Raw genomic sequence first — 18,303 nt, 5'->3', positions numbered from 1 at the left:
TAACTACTACAGACGCAGCAGAATTAAGATGCTTTATTAATTCTGGGCATTGCGTTTTCCCATTAAGGTTGTGATCTATCTGTAGCCGCAAAAACGTAACACTTTCTACCTCTTTTATTTCATTGCTTGAAGAAGTAAAATGTCGTGTGAGTAGGGTCTCCCGTCGGGTAGACCGTTCGCCGGGTGCAAGTCTTTCGATTTGACGCCACTTCGGCGACTTGCGCAGCGACGAAAATGAAATGATGATGATTAGGACAACACAACAGCCAGTCCCTGAGCGGAGAAAATCATTGACCCAGCCGGGAATCGAAACCGGGCCGTTAGGATTGACATTCTGTCGCGCTGGCCGCTTTTTTTTTCGGTATTGTTCATTGCGTCTGGTCTGGACGGACATCACAAGACGCCCGTTCGAGCTGACCGTTGATTCCTTTACTCAGTTTTTTTATTTATTACAGAGGGCAAGCAGCCCTCTGAGCGAACACTTTGAGCTACCGTGACCACTCAGCTACCGGGGGCGGACTGTTTGAAGAAGCTTAGTTTTTATAACTTGTGGAGTTCTATGAGAACTCTTGAACTGTGTTTCTTAAACCAGGTTGCTTTTATTAAGGATTCCAGTACACAATATTATTCCCCATTCTTTTGGTTACAAAACCCCATTTTTCAACAGTTGTGCAGCCCGGCATTTGACTGTGATCCGTTGCGCTGCGAATGAGAGTGTCCGCACGATCCAACAATGCAGCGCGTGGGAGACAGGACAAGTTTGCGCAATCTTTTTGTGATGATGACAGACACCTCTCCGAACGACACACCGTTCTTTTATTCACTGCCAAGTCTCCGTAGATACTCTTCAAGCGTCTTTGAATATCGCGATACTGTGGTCTTCCACCAAAAGAAACTCATTGACAGCTCTCTGCTTGAAACGCACCTCAGTTACAGACGCGTTTTTGAAGGCTACGTACAGCGTAGCCACTCATCGAAACTTTATGATTTTATAGGGGCTGAAGGGGGAGTATTCCACGATGTTCCACAACAAATTCCGCAGTTTGTCAACCGGAATTGGACGAGAAAAAAAGTGTGTTGCATTACTTCTTGAACGCCCCTCTTGCTTAGTCAGGATTGAGTGATAATCCATTTTTCTTGAACCATCAGTTGATGTTTTCGATTATTTCATTAGCTGCATTTTTAGTAAGGGGACTAGTACTACTTTTATTCATACACTATAGAAAATTTGCATCACTATATAAGAAACTATCAGCCTCGATTGCGGTAATGAAACCAACATTTACCTAGATCTCAGCCCAAATAATTGAGCCTTCTTCAGAAGACATACCTGAATCTATAATTTGTCCAAGAGGTCATGGTCTAGAAATAAAACTAAAACACCCTGAATAGGTGTAGTCACAATTTAAAAATGCGGTACATAAGTACTAAGTCAACACCAAGACTTAAGCTCTGGCGTGCGCCTCGTCTCCATGGACGCCGTGCGGTGGGCCTCGGGAGCTCACGTGGAACTAAGTAGGACTAGATAACGCGCTGCAAATCAACGTGGCGGGGAACATTGCACATGTCTAACTGAGACCATGATTGTCAGAGATAAAAGACCAACACAGTTATATCTTAAAACAAATAACTTATAGAAAGGTTGAAAATTTTAAACATAAAGCCTCTACACCAGATTATGGCTAAAATGTAACGAACTATGCATTGATTTATATAAGTTCGAACACACTACCCCGACTTACACTATTAGAATATATCGGTCCTTTCACAACGATTGCTGCATAACGCACCCATCGTTATTAGTATGTAAATGCCATAATGCAATAATCTCGGTTAACCTGTACACAGATGGTCTAGTAGGTGTTTTTATCAGTTGATGTAGACATACTTCTTATTGCTGACACGCACTGAATTAAGAATATTCTAAAGATTAATTTTTTATCTTATTACTAAAAATAACGCGTGAGTGAACGAACAACGCCACTTCATCGCCATGTAATAGAAAATGACCAGCATAAGTCAAATTATGTTTTACATGTAAAAATATGGTAATTTGCAGCGCGTTATCTAGTCCTACTTAGTTTCACGTGAGCTCCCGAGGCCCACCGCATAGCGTCCATGGAGACGAGGCGCAGGCCAGAGCTTAAGTCAAGTCTTGGTGTTGACTTAGTACTTATGTACCACATTTTTAAAATGTGACTACGCCAATGCAGGCTCTTTTAGTTTTATTTCTAGACCATTACCTCTTAGACAAATTATAGTTTGAGGTATATCTTCTGAAGAAGGCTCAATTATTTGGGCTGAAACCTAGGTAAAGGTTGGCTTCATTACCGCAATCGACGCTGATGGTTTCTTATGTATTAGATTATCACGATTGCTGACTGGGCTGCAGTGTTGAAACTGGAAAAATTTTCATCTTCTGAAGCAGAAAGTCGAGCGTCATTTACGAGTATGTGTGTGAGTAACGCTGTTGGAACACTTGTACGGAATGACATTTCTACGGAGAGACATTTCTACGGAGCCTGCGGCTCTTGCTAGGATAATCTGCTTTCGCAGGTACAGGCACACTGAGAAGTCTACCAGTGGAGCACAGCGCATTGTAGCCTGTGATACGATGCGATGGTTCCCTAGAAGAGACGTGTGGCCTTTGAAATAGTCTTGTCGGTCTTCATTAGCGAATAGCTTACAGATTTCAAGAAACATGTAGGCGACTTTGTGTCGTTTCCAGAGAACATCGGGAGGATGAGTATTCAAAGAACTGTGACTGACGCCCGAACAACAAGGAACTAACATGCATCGGGATTAAAAAATAGTGCGTTGATAACGGCTAGGCACTAGCCGAAATCTGGATTTGCATAATAAAACCTGCAAAAAAAAGGACGACTGATTGCTGCGCTCCATCATCTAATATCGGCAGGAGTTAGTCTCTTTTTGTCCCCCGTTAAATTTAGTTACAATATTTACAAGATTTTCATTAGCGTGACGTGCATTACATTACTTTTTAACATTTACATCATTTCTAACGGTTGTGACGTTTTCTTCTTCTAATTCTTGTCTTTAGGCCACACAAGTTAGAAATGATTTTAAGTTGCCGTTAATTTCGAGTAATTTTAACGCCTTTGCAATGGTCTCATCTGTCTTAACAACTTTTTTCTTTCCCCATCTAAATTTAAAACTAATCGATCACACTGGTGGTTCTGGTACTTTGTGTCTCCTCGATGATCTTATTACTGACCAGTAAAAATTTTTAACGGTTCCAGCCATATTAATGCGATGGCACCTTCCACTGCAGTTCCACGTATCTCTTGGCATGTGCCTGCTTCGGGCCACTGATGCACAAAATATTCATAAAAGTCCTGAAGCTTCTGGTTTTCAAGCGTGCGCTCCTGAAGAGACAGCCAACCATCATCCAACACTTGCAGGGGAAGATGTTCTAGAACCGGAAAATTTTTTATGTGGCAGCGTATTTATTCGTTTACCTTCGCGAACAAGACCGCAACGCTGAAGTTGTTTCCATAAAAGGGGGTGGGGTGGGAGGAGGGGGTGGAAGGGGAGGGGTGGCATACGATTAAATTAAATTAAAAAAAGTTGTAGTAGTGGATTTTCCGTGAGTTCTGTAAGCCACTAACACAAATACTCGACTGTTCCTTAGAAATAGACACCGGCGATTTCTTTTTCTGTCCTTGTCGAACCCGATCTTGTGTTCCCTCTGCATTGATCTCAATGTCAAGGGCATTTTAGAAACACACCATTCTTCCTTGCTTTTCGTCATTGTGCCGGGTCATGATGAATAACTAGCACTGCCAAATACCAAATGCGTAATGGTGCAGGTTTTGTCCGGACCACGGATGGGAATGGGTGACTTAGCGCAGCCTGACATACAGACTTCGAAAAATCAATTAATAAGTCTGAGCGTTTGCAAGTGATGTGTGAGGACGTACTTCGCACGCCGACGGAAGGCGTCAGACGTCCGGGTGCGGCTGCCTTGTCGCCTGCCTGTCAGACCGGCTCCCGTCTTAACGCGCTTAGCCAGGTTGTCGGCGACTCCGGCAACGTAATTTGCTGTCGGAACACTTTGCCCTCTAGATATGGCGAGCCAAGGTGATGCTCCCCGCTGCTTGCCTGACTGACAACAGAACGGCGTGCTGCAAGAGGGCACCTATTACTAAACTACTGGCCATTAAAATTGCTACACCAAGAAGAAATGCAGATGATAAACGCGTATTCATTGGACAAATATATTATACTAGAACTGACATGTGATTACATTCAAATGGTTCAAATGGCTCTGAGCACTATGGGACTCAACTGCTGTGGTCATAAGTCCCCTAGAACTTAGAACTACTTAAACCTAACCAACCTAAGGACATCACACACACCCATGCCCGAGGCAGGATTCGAACCTGCGACCGTAGCGGTCGTGCGGTTCCAGACTGTAGCGCCTTTAACCGCTCGGCCACTCCGGCCGGCTGTGATTACATTTTCACGCAGTTTGGGCGCATAGATCCTGATAAATCAGTAGCCAGAACAACCACCTCTGGCCGTAATAACGGCCTTGATACGCCTGGGCATTGAATCAAAGAGAGCTTGGATGGCGTGTACAAGTACAGCTGCCTATGCAGCTTCAACACGATACCACAGTTCATCAAGAGTACTGAAGTTGCTCGGCCATCATTGACCACACGTTTTCGATTGGTGAGAGATCTGGAGAATGTGCTGGCCAGGGCAGCGGTCGAACATTTTCTGTATTCAGAAAAGCCCGTACAGGACCTGCAACATGCGGTCGAGCATTATCCTGCTGAAATGTAGGGTTTCGCAGGGATCGAATGAAGGGTAGAGCCACGGGTCGTAACACATCTGAAATGTAACGTCCAGTGTTCAAAGTGCCGTCAATGCGAACAAGAGGTGACCGAGACGTGTAACCAGTGGCACCCCATATCATCACGCCGGGTGATACCCCAGTATGGCGATGACGAATACACGCTTCCAATGTGCGTTCACCGCAATGTCGCCAAACACGGATGCGACCATCATGATGCTGTAAACAGAACCTGGATTCATCCGAAAAAAATGACGTTTTGCCATTCGTGCACCCAGGTTCGTCGTTGAGTACACCATCGCTGGCGCTCCTGTCTGTGATGCAGCGTCAAGGGTAACCGCAGTCATGGTCTCCGAGCTCTTAGTCCATGCTGCTGCAAACGTCGTCGAACTGTTCGTGGAGATGGTTGTTGTCTTGCAAACGTCCCCATCTGTTGACTTCGGGATCGCGACGTGGCTGCACGATCCGTTACAGCCATGTGCATAAGATGCCTGTCATCTCGACTGTTAGTGATACGAGGCCGTTGGGATCAGGCACGGCGTTCCGTATTACCCTCCTGAACCCACCGATTCCATATCCTGCTAACAGTCCTTGGATCTCGACCAACGCGAGCAGCAATGTCACGATATGAAAAACCGCAATAGCGATAGGCTACAATCCGACCTTTATCAATGTCGGAAACGTGATGGTACGCATTTCTCCTCCTTACACGAGGCATCACAACGACATTTCACAAGGCAACGCCGATCAACTGCTGTTTGTGTGTGAGAAATCGGTTGGAAACTTTCCTCATGTCAGCACGTTGTAGGTGTCGCCACCGGCGCCAACCTTGTGTGAATGCTCTGAAAACCTAATCATTTGCATATCACAGCATCTTCTTCCTGTCGGTTACATTTCGCGCCTGTAGCACGTCATCTTCGTGGTGTAGCAATTTTAATGGCCAGTAGTGCATTCAAGCTGCATATCTCAGAAGCACAGGACAGCAGGTCCTGAAGGTTAATATCTTGCAACACAGTGTAATCTGTGGACATCAGTCTTCGAAGACTGGTATTGATACTTGACAATATTTACTTCTATGCCACAAAGCATGTCTACATATACTGACGGAAAAAAGTCCTAACTCAAAGAAGGTTCAAAAATGGCTCTGAGCACTATGGGACTTGACTTCTGAGGTCATCAGTCCCCTAGAAATCAGAACTACTTAAACCCAACTAACCTAAGGACATCACACACATCCGTGCCCGACGCAGGTTTCGAACCTGCGACCGTAGCGGTCGTGCGGTTCCAGACTGTAGCGTCTAGAACCGCTCGACCAGCCCGGCCGGCCTCAAAGAAGGAATTGTGCGACATAAACTAAAGTTGGTGAGCACGTTTCTACATCCGAAAGATGATGTATATTCAGATTTCACACAAATAGCATAAGAGTGGCGCTAGTAATGCCACTATGAGGGTGCAAATAAGGTTTGTTCTAAATATACGCGGTAACGTGTAACCTCCCCCTCACTTATCGACCTTAATGACAGTGAAAAATTAAACCACGTGTGCCTAATGGAAATTTGGGAAAAGCAATCGTCACCGAAGTTAATCTGTCGGTAAAGAGGGAGGAAAGGGTTACATCTAAATGAAAGGAAAAATGCAAATAAAACTGGTGGAAATTAATATTGAAAAGGGGTAAAGTTAATCAAGAAAGTAAATGTGCGGCCGTTACGTTAACAATTAACTAGCGGTAATTAGATATTTGAGATTTGGGAGAAATTACTGTCGCCAGTCCTATGGACAATTACTATAGTAACTGATTACACATATAATAAGCACTAGAAGCGTGGCAACTGAAGGTTGACACGTGTAGTGTGAAAAGTGAAAGTTTGTCAGAAGTAATAAATTTCGCTACACTCTGACTGAATTTAGCAACAGAATTAATAAAACCGGAAAATTGAAAGTTAATTTAGTGACTGAAATTAATAGTGAGCTTTGTTTCTGAAGCACATCGAAATTCAGTAAAATACGGTTAGTCTTGGGCTACCTCAACAATCATTTCAAAAGCTACTTGAATCTACGCAATTTAGAAATAAGAGGTTTAACTTTGAACTTGAATTAAATGATTCTGAACAATTAACAATAGTAAAATTTAGTACGAACCAAGCTGAGCTGCAGTCACAGGTAAGCTAAAATACGGTAACAAAACTCGCACTCTTAGTTTGTGCTTGTGTAATCTAAATATTGTAGCAAGCTATGAATACCTTAACTGAACTTTGAAATTAAAGCAGTGAAATCGAATGATATTACTTTAATGCTGGCGTTTGAATTTCAACGACACTCGGGTTCATTCCGGAAAAGGAAGGGACCCTGCTTGGTAATGCAATTGGGACAATGAGCAACAAAGGTTCATGCTACGTTGCTGTAATTTAGTGAGAAAAATTTAACAGTTTGAAAAGCTGAGGTCTGCCATACAGTTCTGAAACTTTACGTGCTACCAGTCTTCCCTGTTGGTTGATTGAAGGTTTGAAGTCGTCGATCGAGGAGGTGGCGACAGTCACTCATTGTCGGCCGTCACTGTTGCAGAAGCTGGATGTTGGCGCGCCTTCTTCTCGACACGGTCTCCAGCCGAAACGGGCTCTTGATGTGTGCCAGCTAACGCTTCACGTCCGCGACACCGTGTCAGAAACTATCACAGCAAGTCGAGCGCAATTACATGCTGCCAAACCCCGAAAGCGCGGCAACTCGCGGGAGCGTCACACAACACACCTGCTCCACTGCCCTCCTCCAGCCAGACTCTGCTCTGCCCGCGCTCCACGCGATAGAGTTAACACTACCAAAGATCCTAAACACTTTGGTTCTCCACACGACCTATCGATGTATTCGTTCGATAGCATAATTTTCCCTAGGCCAGACCCAGCGTATAAATATAAATAATATTCACAAAACAAACCAATTATATATCGACATAAATGCATATATATACAAATAGTAAAACAATTACAATATAAAAAGACACAGAAATGTTATATCTTCAGGTAACAAAATAAGGAAATAAATTTGCAGTGCAATAGATGGAAATAGGAGGATATGCATTTCCGGCGTTACAAATGGACGTGACCGTTAGTTACCTTTGAGATTGGACACTGGCGAATTGATATCAGTAAGAATGCCTTTAAGGCGACAAAGACGCCATTATTAACATCTCTCTGATTTTGAGTGTGGTCGTGTAATAGAGGAGCTACGAGAAGCTGGATGTTCCTTCTGCGATGTTACAGAAAGACTTGACGGGAATGCAGCCTAGATGATTGCTGGCAGCTGTGTCACGAGAATGTACGGTCGCAAGAACATTGGGCTCCGGGGGCCACGTGGCACTACCGAGACGAAAGACGGTCGTGTTCGGCGTATAGCTCTGGCGCATCTTACTGCATCTATAGCAGCAATTTGAGCAGTAGGTGGCACCACAGTGTCACAGCGAACTGTTGCGAATCGGTTACTTCTAGGACAACTCGCCGGCCGTGGTGGCCTACCGGTTATAGGCGCTACAGTCTGGAACCGCGAGACCGCTACGGTCGCAGGTTCGAATCCTGCCTCGGGCATGGATGTGTGTAATGTCCTTAGGTTAGTTAGGTTTAAGTAGTTCTAAGTTCTAGGGGACTGATGACCTCAGAAGTTAAGTCCCATAGTGCTCAGAGCCATTTGAACCATTAGGACAACTCCGAGCCAGACGCACTGTAGCGTGCATTCCACTGACATCAAACAACCGCCATTTGCGACTTCATTGGTGTCAAGCGAGAGCTCACACTGGAGTGCAAGGTGGAGAACTGCTGTGTTTCTGATGAAAGCTGGTTCTGCCTCGGTGCGAGTAATGCTGTTATGTTGGTTAGAAGGAGGTTAGTTGAAGGTCTTCAACCAACCTGTCTGCGTGCTAGACGCACTTATCCTACATCTGGAGTTACTGCCTGCGATGCGAATTTGTATGACAGCAGAAGCACTCTCCTGGTTGTCCCACGAACCCTGACTCCATCTGGTGATTCGACCTGTTGTGCTGCCATTCATGAACAACATTCCAGAAAGTAATTTCCAACACAATAACGTTCACCCACATACAGCTGTTGTAACCCAACGTGCTCTACAGAGAGTCGGCATGTTGCTTTGGCCTGCTCGATCACCAGATCTGTCTCCAATCGAGCTCATATGGGACATGATCGGACGACAACTCCAATGTTATCTACAACTATGCCTGTATTGACCGACCAACCGCAACAGGCATGGAACTCAAACCTACAAAGTGACATCCAACACTTGCACAACATAATGCGTGCACGTTTGCATGCTTGCATTTAACAGTCTGGCGGTTACACCGGTTATTAATGTACCAGCATTTCCTAACCGAAATGGCTTATCTCGCACTTACATTAACATGTGATCTTGCAGTGTTAATCACGTACAGGGTTATTACAAATGATTGGAGCGATTTCACAACTCTACAATAACTTTATTATTTGAGATATTTTCACAATGCTTTGCACACACATACAAAAACTCAAAAAGTTTTTTTAGGCATTCACAAATGTTCGATATGTGCCCCTTTAGAGATTCGGTAGACATCAAGCCGATAATCAAGTTCCTCCCACACTCGGCGCAGGATGCGAGCTCGCAGTTCTGGCACGTTTCTTGGTAGAGGAGGTTTAAACACTGAATCTTTCACATAACCCCACAGAAAGAAATCGCATGGGGTTAAGTCGGGAAGCGTGGAGGCCATGACATGAATTGCTGATCATGATCTCCACCACGACCGATTCATCGGTTTTCCAATCTCCTGTTTAAGAAATGCCGAACATCATGATGGAAGTGCGGTGGAGCACCATCCTGTTGAAAGGTGAAGTCGGCGCTGTCGGTCTCCAGTTCTGGCATGAGCCAATTTTCCGCGGGCTACGTGTTAAACTTGCCCGCATGCGTTCAACCGTTTCTTCGCTCACTGCAGGTCGACCCGTTGATTTCCCCTTACAGAGGCATCCAGAAGCTTTAAACTGCGCATACCATCGCCGAATGGAGTTAGCAGTTGGTGGATCTTTGTTGAACTTCGTCCTGAAGTGTCGTTGCACTGTTATGACTGAGTGATGTGAGTGCATTTCAAGCACGACATACGCTTTCTCGGCTCCTGTCGCCATTTTGTCTCACTGCGCTCTCGAGCGCTCTGACAGCAGAAACCTGAAGTGCGGCTTCAGCCGAACAAAACTTTATGAGTTTTCCTACGTATCTGTAGTGTGTCGTCACCATATGTCAATGAATGGAGCTACAGTGAATTTATGAAATCGCTTCAATCATTTGTAATTGCCCTGTAAATATGTTACCTAGACAAATGTAATCCCGAAATTTCATTATTCTACATTAATTATTTTTTGGTGTTGCAATTTTTTCCGTCAGCGTTGTACGTAATTGGAGACGAGTTTGTGACGCTGGGAATCCGTATACAGAATTTAATGCGTGTGTGCCTGCGCGTGTGCGTACGCGTGTACACCTGTGTTGCGTATGGTCTGAGCTATTGATTACGAGTAACAGATAGCAACATTCCTGTTCGAACGAGATAATATGTTGGACAAAGTTGTTGAAACCTGCGAAACTCGAAAGCAGAACCGAAAAAGTGTGTGAGTAATGAACAAGAACTTCTTATTACAGCTGAAAGAGTCAGCATGGCCGCAGATACATAACGTAAGTTATGTGACAGCAACTTTCGTAATAGGTTCCCCATTCTCGTTTTCAAATAGTATAGTGTTTGGCAGCATGTATCGCAATGTGCAGTTTATTGCGTTCGTCACTTACACCATGTTTTACTCATAGTTGACGGCTATACGCAACTACAGAGAAAAAGGAATATAAAATTGTTATACTTCCCTGTAGCATACTACATCTGCGTAATACTGAATACAGGACTGCAGTGAGGAACCCACAACATATTTGGAGCTGTAAACGTGCTATGGCTTCCTCGCTCGACTGGTGACACTGTCTGCTCAGTAGAATGTCTCTGCACTTGGCAGACCGCACCTATAAATTGCGACTGAGGGAACGATAGCGTTACAACCACGATCTACATCCCAGGAGGTTCCTATAGAGGGAGATGCCGTTACATTTGCACAGGCATTGGCTGACGCCATGGGGAGGGGCAGCCCGCCAGCTTTTCGTGGCCAAAACAAAGATTTATCTCTTAAATCCTTGTGTGAAACTTGCCCTTTTTTACTTCAAGCCACCGAATTGACAGTCACATCTAGGTATACTTTCGTGGAGGAATACTCATAATCAGGCAGAAATTAATTTGTTGATGCGAAATTTCATTCGCTAAGCATCGACTACGTCGCGGCAAAACAGCCGATGATTTTAATTTAAGTTGGACTAATAGCTGTAAAGCTTAAAAGTACAAACGGCGCAAGATTATTCCGATCCTTTCACTACCAAAATATAAGATTTTCAGAATGTAGGCAGTGCTAACAAGAATAATATACAGAAGAATAGAAAAGAAAATTGAGCTATCACTAGATAAAATTCAGTTTGGCTTTAGGAAAGGCAATGCCACCAGACCGGCAGTTCTGACGTTGCCGTCGATGAATAAAGACTGAAGAAAAATCAAGACACGCTCATGGGATTTGTTGACCTGGAAAAAGCTTTCGACACTGTAAAATGGTGTAAGATATTCGAAATTCTGAGAAAAATAGGAGTAAACGTTAGGGAAAGACGGGTGATATACAATATGAACAAGAACCAAGAGGTAACAGTAAGGCAGGAAGACCAAAAACGAAGTGCTTGGATTAAAAAGGGTGTGAGAAAGAGATGTAGTCTTTCGCCCCTACTGCTCAAGCTATACATCGAAGAAGCAATGACGGAAATAAAAGAAATGTTCAAGAGTGGGACTAAAATTGATGGTGAAAGGATGTCAATGATAAGATTCGCTGATGACACTGCTATCCTCAGTGCAAGGTGAAGATGAATTACGGGATTTGTTTAATGTTGTGAACAGTCTAATGAGTATAGAACATAGATTGAGAAGAAATCAGAGAAAGACGAAAGTAATGAAAAGTAGCAGAAATGAGAACATTGAGAAACTTGACCAATTCTGATGAATTGGTGATCATGAAGTTAAGGAATTCTGCTACCTACGCAGCAAAAAATTCTGCTACCTACACAGCAAGGCCCATGACGAATGGAGCAAGGAGGACATAAGAAGCAGACAACCACTGGCAGTAAGGCTATCCCTGGCCAAGAGGAGTCTACTATAATCAAACATGGGCCTCAATTTGAGGAAGAAATTTCGAAGAGTATACGTTTGGAGAACAGCACGGTAGTGAAATGTGGACTGTGGGAAAACCGGAACAGAATCGAACTGAATTATTTGAGATGTGGTGTTACAAAAGCATGTTGAAAATCAGTTGGACTGATAAGGAATTAGGAGGTTCTGCGAAGAGTCGGCGTGGAAAGCAATGTATGGGAAACACTGACAAGAAGAAGGGACAGGACAGCAGGACATCTGTCAAGGCATCAGGGAATAACTTAAATGGTACTACAGGGAGCTGTTGAGGTAAAAACTGTGGAGGTAGACAGAGACTGCAATACATCCAGCAAATAATTGAGGATGTAGGTTGCAAGTGCTACTCTGAGATGAAAAGGTTGGTACTGGAGAGGAATTCGTGGCGGACCACATCAAACCAGTTAGAAAACGTTACAATCACTAGTGCACACATATTCAGCTACTATGTCTGTGAAACGTACTTTCAACAACAAATGAGTTATATGTGGTGTCACCGCCAGACACCACACTTGCTAGGTGGTAGCCTTTAAATCGGCCGCAGTCCGTTAGTATACGTCGGACCCGCGTGTCGCCACTATCAGTGATTGCAGACCGAGCGCCGCCACACGGCAGGTCTAGTCTAGTCTAGAAAGACTCCCTAGCACTCGCCCCAGTTGTACAGCCGACTTTGCTAGCGATGGTTCACTGTCTACATACGCTCTCATTTGCAGAGACGACAGTTTAGCATAGCCTTCAGCTAGGTCATTTGCTACGACCTAGCAAGGCGCCGGCGCCATATTCAGTTACTATAATTACTTTGTGACTCACGTACCGTCAAGAGCGACGTTCATCATTAATGGATTAAAGTTAAGTATCAAACTAATTACGTCCGCTTTCTGAATTCTCATTCCTTGTCATGTTCCAGACATCACGTCAGTATAGTTCTTCCCTCCTCACGCCAGCCTGCGTGAGCTAAAACGCGTGCATTTCGGCCTCCACTCGTAACTCGGTGTTGGCTCTTCTGCCAACACAAAATTACACACTTAAATGATCATTTTATATGCAACAAAACAATACTCCAGTGTTCTGTGAAAGTAAATCTTTATTTTACTTTCACAAACAAAACAAACTTGCAAATTATCAACAATGTAGTTTGTGTCGAATCTAGTTCACTGTCTTTCAAAAATAATTAGGTTTATGTATTTGCGCTTACTGTTGTTTCTGTGTGAAACGACTTTCAGCAGTCTCACTCCAACTGATACTTGATTAGGAACAACTGCCAACTGCTACAGAACATCCGGAAATTGCTACGGAACATCCGACCAGTGATAGTAAAATGAAATGTAGAGGGCGGGACGAGTTAACTGAAGCAAAACCTGTGCACGAACGCTCTGTGTGCAGTGGACAGTTCATGTAGTACGGTGTTTGGCGAAGGTTATTGTGGAACCGATTAGTGTGACATTCCGTGTGGTACTGAAACATGTCTACAAGACGTCGTTTGAGTACTTACGATCGTGGATGAGTAGTTGGACGGCTCGAAGCTGGTCAACGTGTCACTACAGTGGCTAAAGTAATGGGTATGTCCAAAAGTGACAAAAATGGCTCTAAGCACTATGGGACTCAACGTGTGAGGTCATCAGTTCCCTAGAACCCAGAACTACTTAAACCTAACTAACCTAAGGACATCACACGCATCCATGCCCGAGGCAGGATTCGAACCTGCGACCGTAGCGGTCGCGCGGTTCCAGACTGCAGCGCCTAGAACCGCTCGGCCACCTCGGCCGGCCCAAAAGTGTCATCCCGCGATTAAAAAGGTGGAAATGCTAGGCGAAAGCATGCCGGTGGCTGTACACGGACTACCACACCGCAGAGCACCCATACAAAGGCCTACTGGCGGAAAGAAACACACATCTCATTCCTAGGCAGGTCGCTGCAGACCTTGCAACTGTTACTGGGCACGCGTATCTCTGACAGAACCATTTCACGACGATTAAATCGGCTGGTTTGTATGCTCGTAAGCCTGTTAAATGCATTCCACTTCAAATGTGCTATCGTCGAGAAGAGGTCGTTGGTGTAAGGAGCATGTTGGCTGGGTTTCGCATCAGTGGTCCAGAGTGATGTTCCCCGACGAATCCCGCTTCATTGTGGCTGGCGATTCTGGCCACCATTTAGTGTGAAGAGGAAGCGCAACACACGTCGTAGGTATGGCCTAGGCGTTATGGGATGGGTAGGCATTACGCGCAATGGCCGAACAACGCTCCATATCTTTCCGCGAGGGACTGTTACAGTACAGAGGTATTGCAGCGAGAGTATTGTGAATCACGTCCGTCTGTTTAGGCGTGCAATAGGTCCCTACTTTCTATATGTAGACGACCTTGTCTACTCACACAGGTCTAAGGCGCTGCAGTCGTGGACTGTGCGGCTGGTCCCGGCGGAGGTTCGAGTCCTCCCTCGGGCATGGGTGTGTGTGTTTGTCCTTAGGGTAATTTAGGGTAAGTAATGTGTAAGCTTAGGGACTCATGACCTTAGCTGTTAAGTCCTATAAGATTTCACACACATTTGAACATTTTTTTACTCACACAGGTCAGCTGATGTGTCGCACATACTGTAAAGTGAAGATTTTGAATGTATTGAGCGGACTGTATACTCCGCAGACTTAAACACTACAGAGCTTGCCAGAGATACTCTTAGCAGAGGAGTTTCTCAACGAACACATTCTGCCCGAACCGTGCAAGAACTAAAAACCGCATTGAGAGAGGAGTGGGACAATGTACCCCAAGGACTCCTCAACAGTTTGATGGCCAGCAAGAATAACAGGGGCAAAATGTCCATTAGTGTCCGAGGAGGGCATATTCCTTATGGAGAGTTCGAAATCGATCTTAATGTTTGGAGTCTGATCTGCGTCAAACATGAGCGTTATTTATGTCTATTATCGTGCTTTCCCATGTGGTGAAATCTGTACCACTTTTCGTCATAAATTTACTACACCACCTCTGTTGCGTATTTACTCTGTTCCATGTCGTCCATCATTCTCTGTGATTATTCCTGTCCAACAATGCCTCTGTTTCTTAGTAGTTGTCAAGCAGTGTAGATTGTAATACCATGTGATTATCAAGCGATCACTGATGTCGAGGGTAAGAAATTCAAGTTCAGAAATATAGTCTTGTTTAAATACTTATTCATAACTTCACTAACTACTAAATCAATAATATTCTGTGGACGTACATATTGCATCACTTGTGAAACCAGGTGCCCCACTTTCCTGAGACTTATTTTTCTAGAATGTGGCAAACAATTATCAAATATAACCTTGACTTAATCATATGCTCGTGTAGAATAAAAGCTAAGCATTGCTGCAAAAGTCCTCAAAGCTGAGCCATATTTTGTGAGAACAACAACTATTCATTGACATTACATACAGCGTTAAGCACTGAAATATTCTTTCTATATGTAGGTCTTCTTCTGCAAGGCTTTTATCACATGATTCAAATAAGTATTTTGCTGCTTGAGACGACAGTTTGGTTGCTAAAGAAGCTTGATTTTCTTCATGCTTTTCCTGTTTACTTCACACAGTGTATAACTATCTGTTGATATGAACTAGAATGCCATGGGATAGAACGTCTTTTGGCAACACTAGAAAACAAACAGATGCATAAAATTATCTCATACATAAACATTAAAGTAAAATGTACAATGCATAGACAGCTGCTGTGACACAAGCTGCCAAAAGCAAAGGCAAACAAGTTTAATATCAAATTCTGTCAAATGAGTAAGCATCATGCACTGAAACATTACAACAATCATTTATATTAATAAAAGCTACTGTAACTTAAATTCTGCAAGTATGACAGAAACGATGAAAAAATTCAAGGCTCTGATGCGAACACATGACGCTGATGTTTGATCAAACTGAATTTCTTGGAACCGTTCTGAGCTTATTGAGCTGTATTTGACTGGTGTGCTATATTTCGTCGCAAAGCCTTCTTTTACAAGCTCTTCTTTGTGCTGTCCTTCGTGAAACTGCATATTGTAAACACAAAAGTCACTGGGTGAAAACCAAAAGTATTATTTTAGCCAAAACATTTGCCTGTAGAAAGTAATAAAAGGCTTCCCGTTCCTGTTTGTTCATCCGTAGGTAGCGAAAATACACAAATTTACGTTCGTATTTCGATGAATAACAATACAGTACACACATGCTAAGCGCAATGTTGTGGTTACAAAAATGTGGCAGAGTGTAAGTTGCTGACTTCAGTTTTGCAGCTTTAGGATATCTCCATAGATGCTAATCTCCTTGGTTACACCCCGTTCCGGCAGAGCTATTGATGAGTCAGAGATGTTGCATGGAGCAGATGTATTGGAATGTTCGGAGGGAACGAAGACTTTGTAGACACTAACACCCAGTGGGGCGAACGTATTAACGAGTCACTATTCCACTGCAGAATGGCTGCGATGGACTGTTCCAATGGAATGAAAGCTTTGCAGGAGTGCGAATAACACTTTGAGCACACAGAATTATCTGTGTGTAGTAAGTTCAGCTCTCAGGCTTAATATTTTGAGGACAAAGCATGAATGGTAGTGGTAGATTTAATATTACTGAAATTATTACAACAAAAAGACAATCATTGTAATAAAAACTGAATAGTTCTGATTGAAATCCAAAAACGCGATGAATCGTTGTTGAATTCTACCCTTTTACAGATTTAATAGTGCCCAGCCCAATATCTGCTCGATAGGTACGAATCGGCAACAGTGTTATTTTAATCTTACAACTACGATTAAAGTTTGTAATGGGGTCTTCATCCTTAACGTTCAATGATATGTCTTCAAAACAGACTTCGATTATTTATTTTAAGTGAGTTGCATCGGACCCATCATCGACATCTACAGTTATAAAATATTATTTTCTCGTTATTTCGTTAGTGGTCTGGTTCTCTTCTGTGGGATATGGTACTGGTCTCGAATCCTATTTTCGATACGAAGAAGCATTAACTGGCGAAAGAACTGTGTTATTCGTGTGACTTCGAATATTGAAAGAAATAAAGTTTCTGAACTCTGAAACAGCTATATTCACTAATAGTCGCACGCACTGAAATATGAGCGCTAAATACTTCTGCCTTCAGAAGTATTCTGAAGACACATCAGCTCGATTTACAATAGCTCTTCCGCGAAGAGTGTCCATTTTCAGCTGCTCTTCCGCCAAGGCTGTCCATTTTCAACTAATCTCCCGCCAATACTGTGCACAACGAAGAAGAGCGGAGATATAATATAAAATCAAAGAGTTTACAACTTTGGCCGGCCGCGGTGGTCTAGCGGTTCTGGCGCTGCAGTCCGGAACCGCGGGACTGCTACGGTCGCAGGTTCGAATCCTGCTTCGGGCATGGGTGTGTGTGATGTCCTTAGGTTAGTTAGGTTTAAGTAGTTCTAAGTTCTAGGGGACTTATGACCTAAGATGTTGAGTCCCATAGTGCTCAGAGCCTGTTTACAACTTTTTCGATGATAATCGCTGGTACAGCTTTGTAATAGTAAAACTGAATTTAAAAAAAATTTAAATGAAATGCTTCAACGTTAATACAGATGTGCATAATATGAATATTTAAGTATGAAACACCGATTTTCTTATGAATATGTGTATATGTGAAGTTACTTGTATTAAACTTCAGATATCGATACTCAATGGTATCGTACATTACTTACTCACTCACTGGTCGTACATTACTTACTCACTCACTGGTCATACCGGACTCGAGAGTCCATTACGCAGCAACGTATTTTCGCCATCTGTCTCTGTCTTGGGCTATTTCCTTCCATTCACCTTCAATACCTATGCTCCTCAAATCAGCCTTCACATTGTCCTCCCATCTATGCCTCGGTCTCCCCACAGGACGTTTTCCCTCTAGGTGCCCTACCAGTACTCTGCGCGCTGCTCTGCCCTCATCCATTTGAGCTACGTGACCCGCCCATCTCAGCCTACGTGATTTAATAATACTGATTATGTCAGGGCTTGAATAGAGTTCGTGAACCTCTTCGTTATGCAATTTTCGCCACTCTCCGTTAATGTCATCCCTTTTCGCTCCGAAAATTTTCCTCAAAATTTTGTTTTCAAATACTCGAAACGGCTTTTTATTTTGCACAGTGAGAGACCAAGTCTCACACCGATACAGCATAAATGGTAGAATAATAGTTTAGTATATTCTAATCTTTAAATTCCTAGACAATATCCGTGATG

The 18,303-nt window shown here is 43.5% G+C and overlaps 1 protein-coding gene across 3 annotated transcripts in view; it reads left to right on the top strand.

The window, feature by feature from the left end:
- LOC126090187 (sodium-dependent dopamine transporter) overlaps window positions 1-18,303 on the top strand; it is a 497,172-nt gene that overhangs the window by 98,871 nt on the left and 379,998 nt on the right. The window lies entirely within an intron of this gene.

This window comes from Schistocerca cancellata, chromosome 1, assembly GCF_023864275.1.
Source record: "Schistocerca cancellata isolate TAMUIC-IGC-003103 chromosome 1, iqSchCanc2.1, whole genome shotgun sequence".
NCBI lineage: Eukaryota > Metazoa > Arthropoda > Insecta > Orthoptera > Acrididae > Schistocerca > Schistocerca cancellata.
The sequence above is the reverse complement of the archived record's forward strand: the minus strand, read 5'-3'. Positions and strand labels throughout refer to the sequence as shown.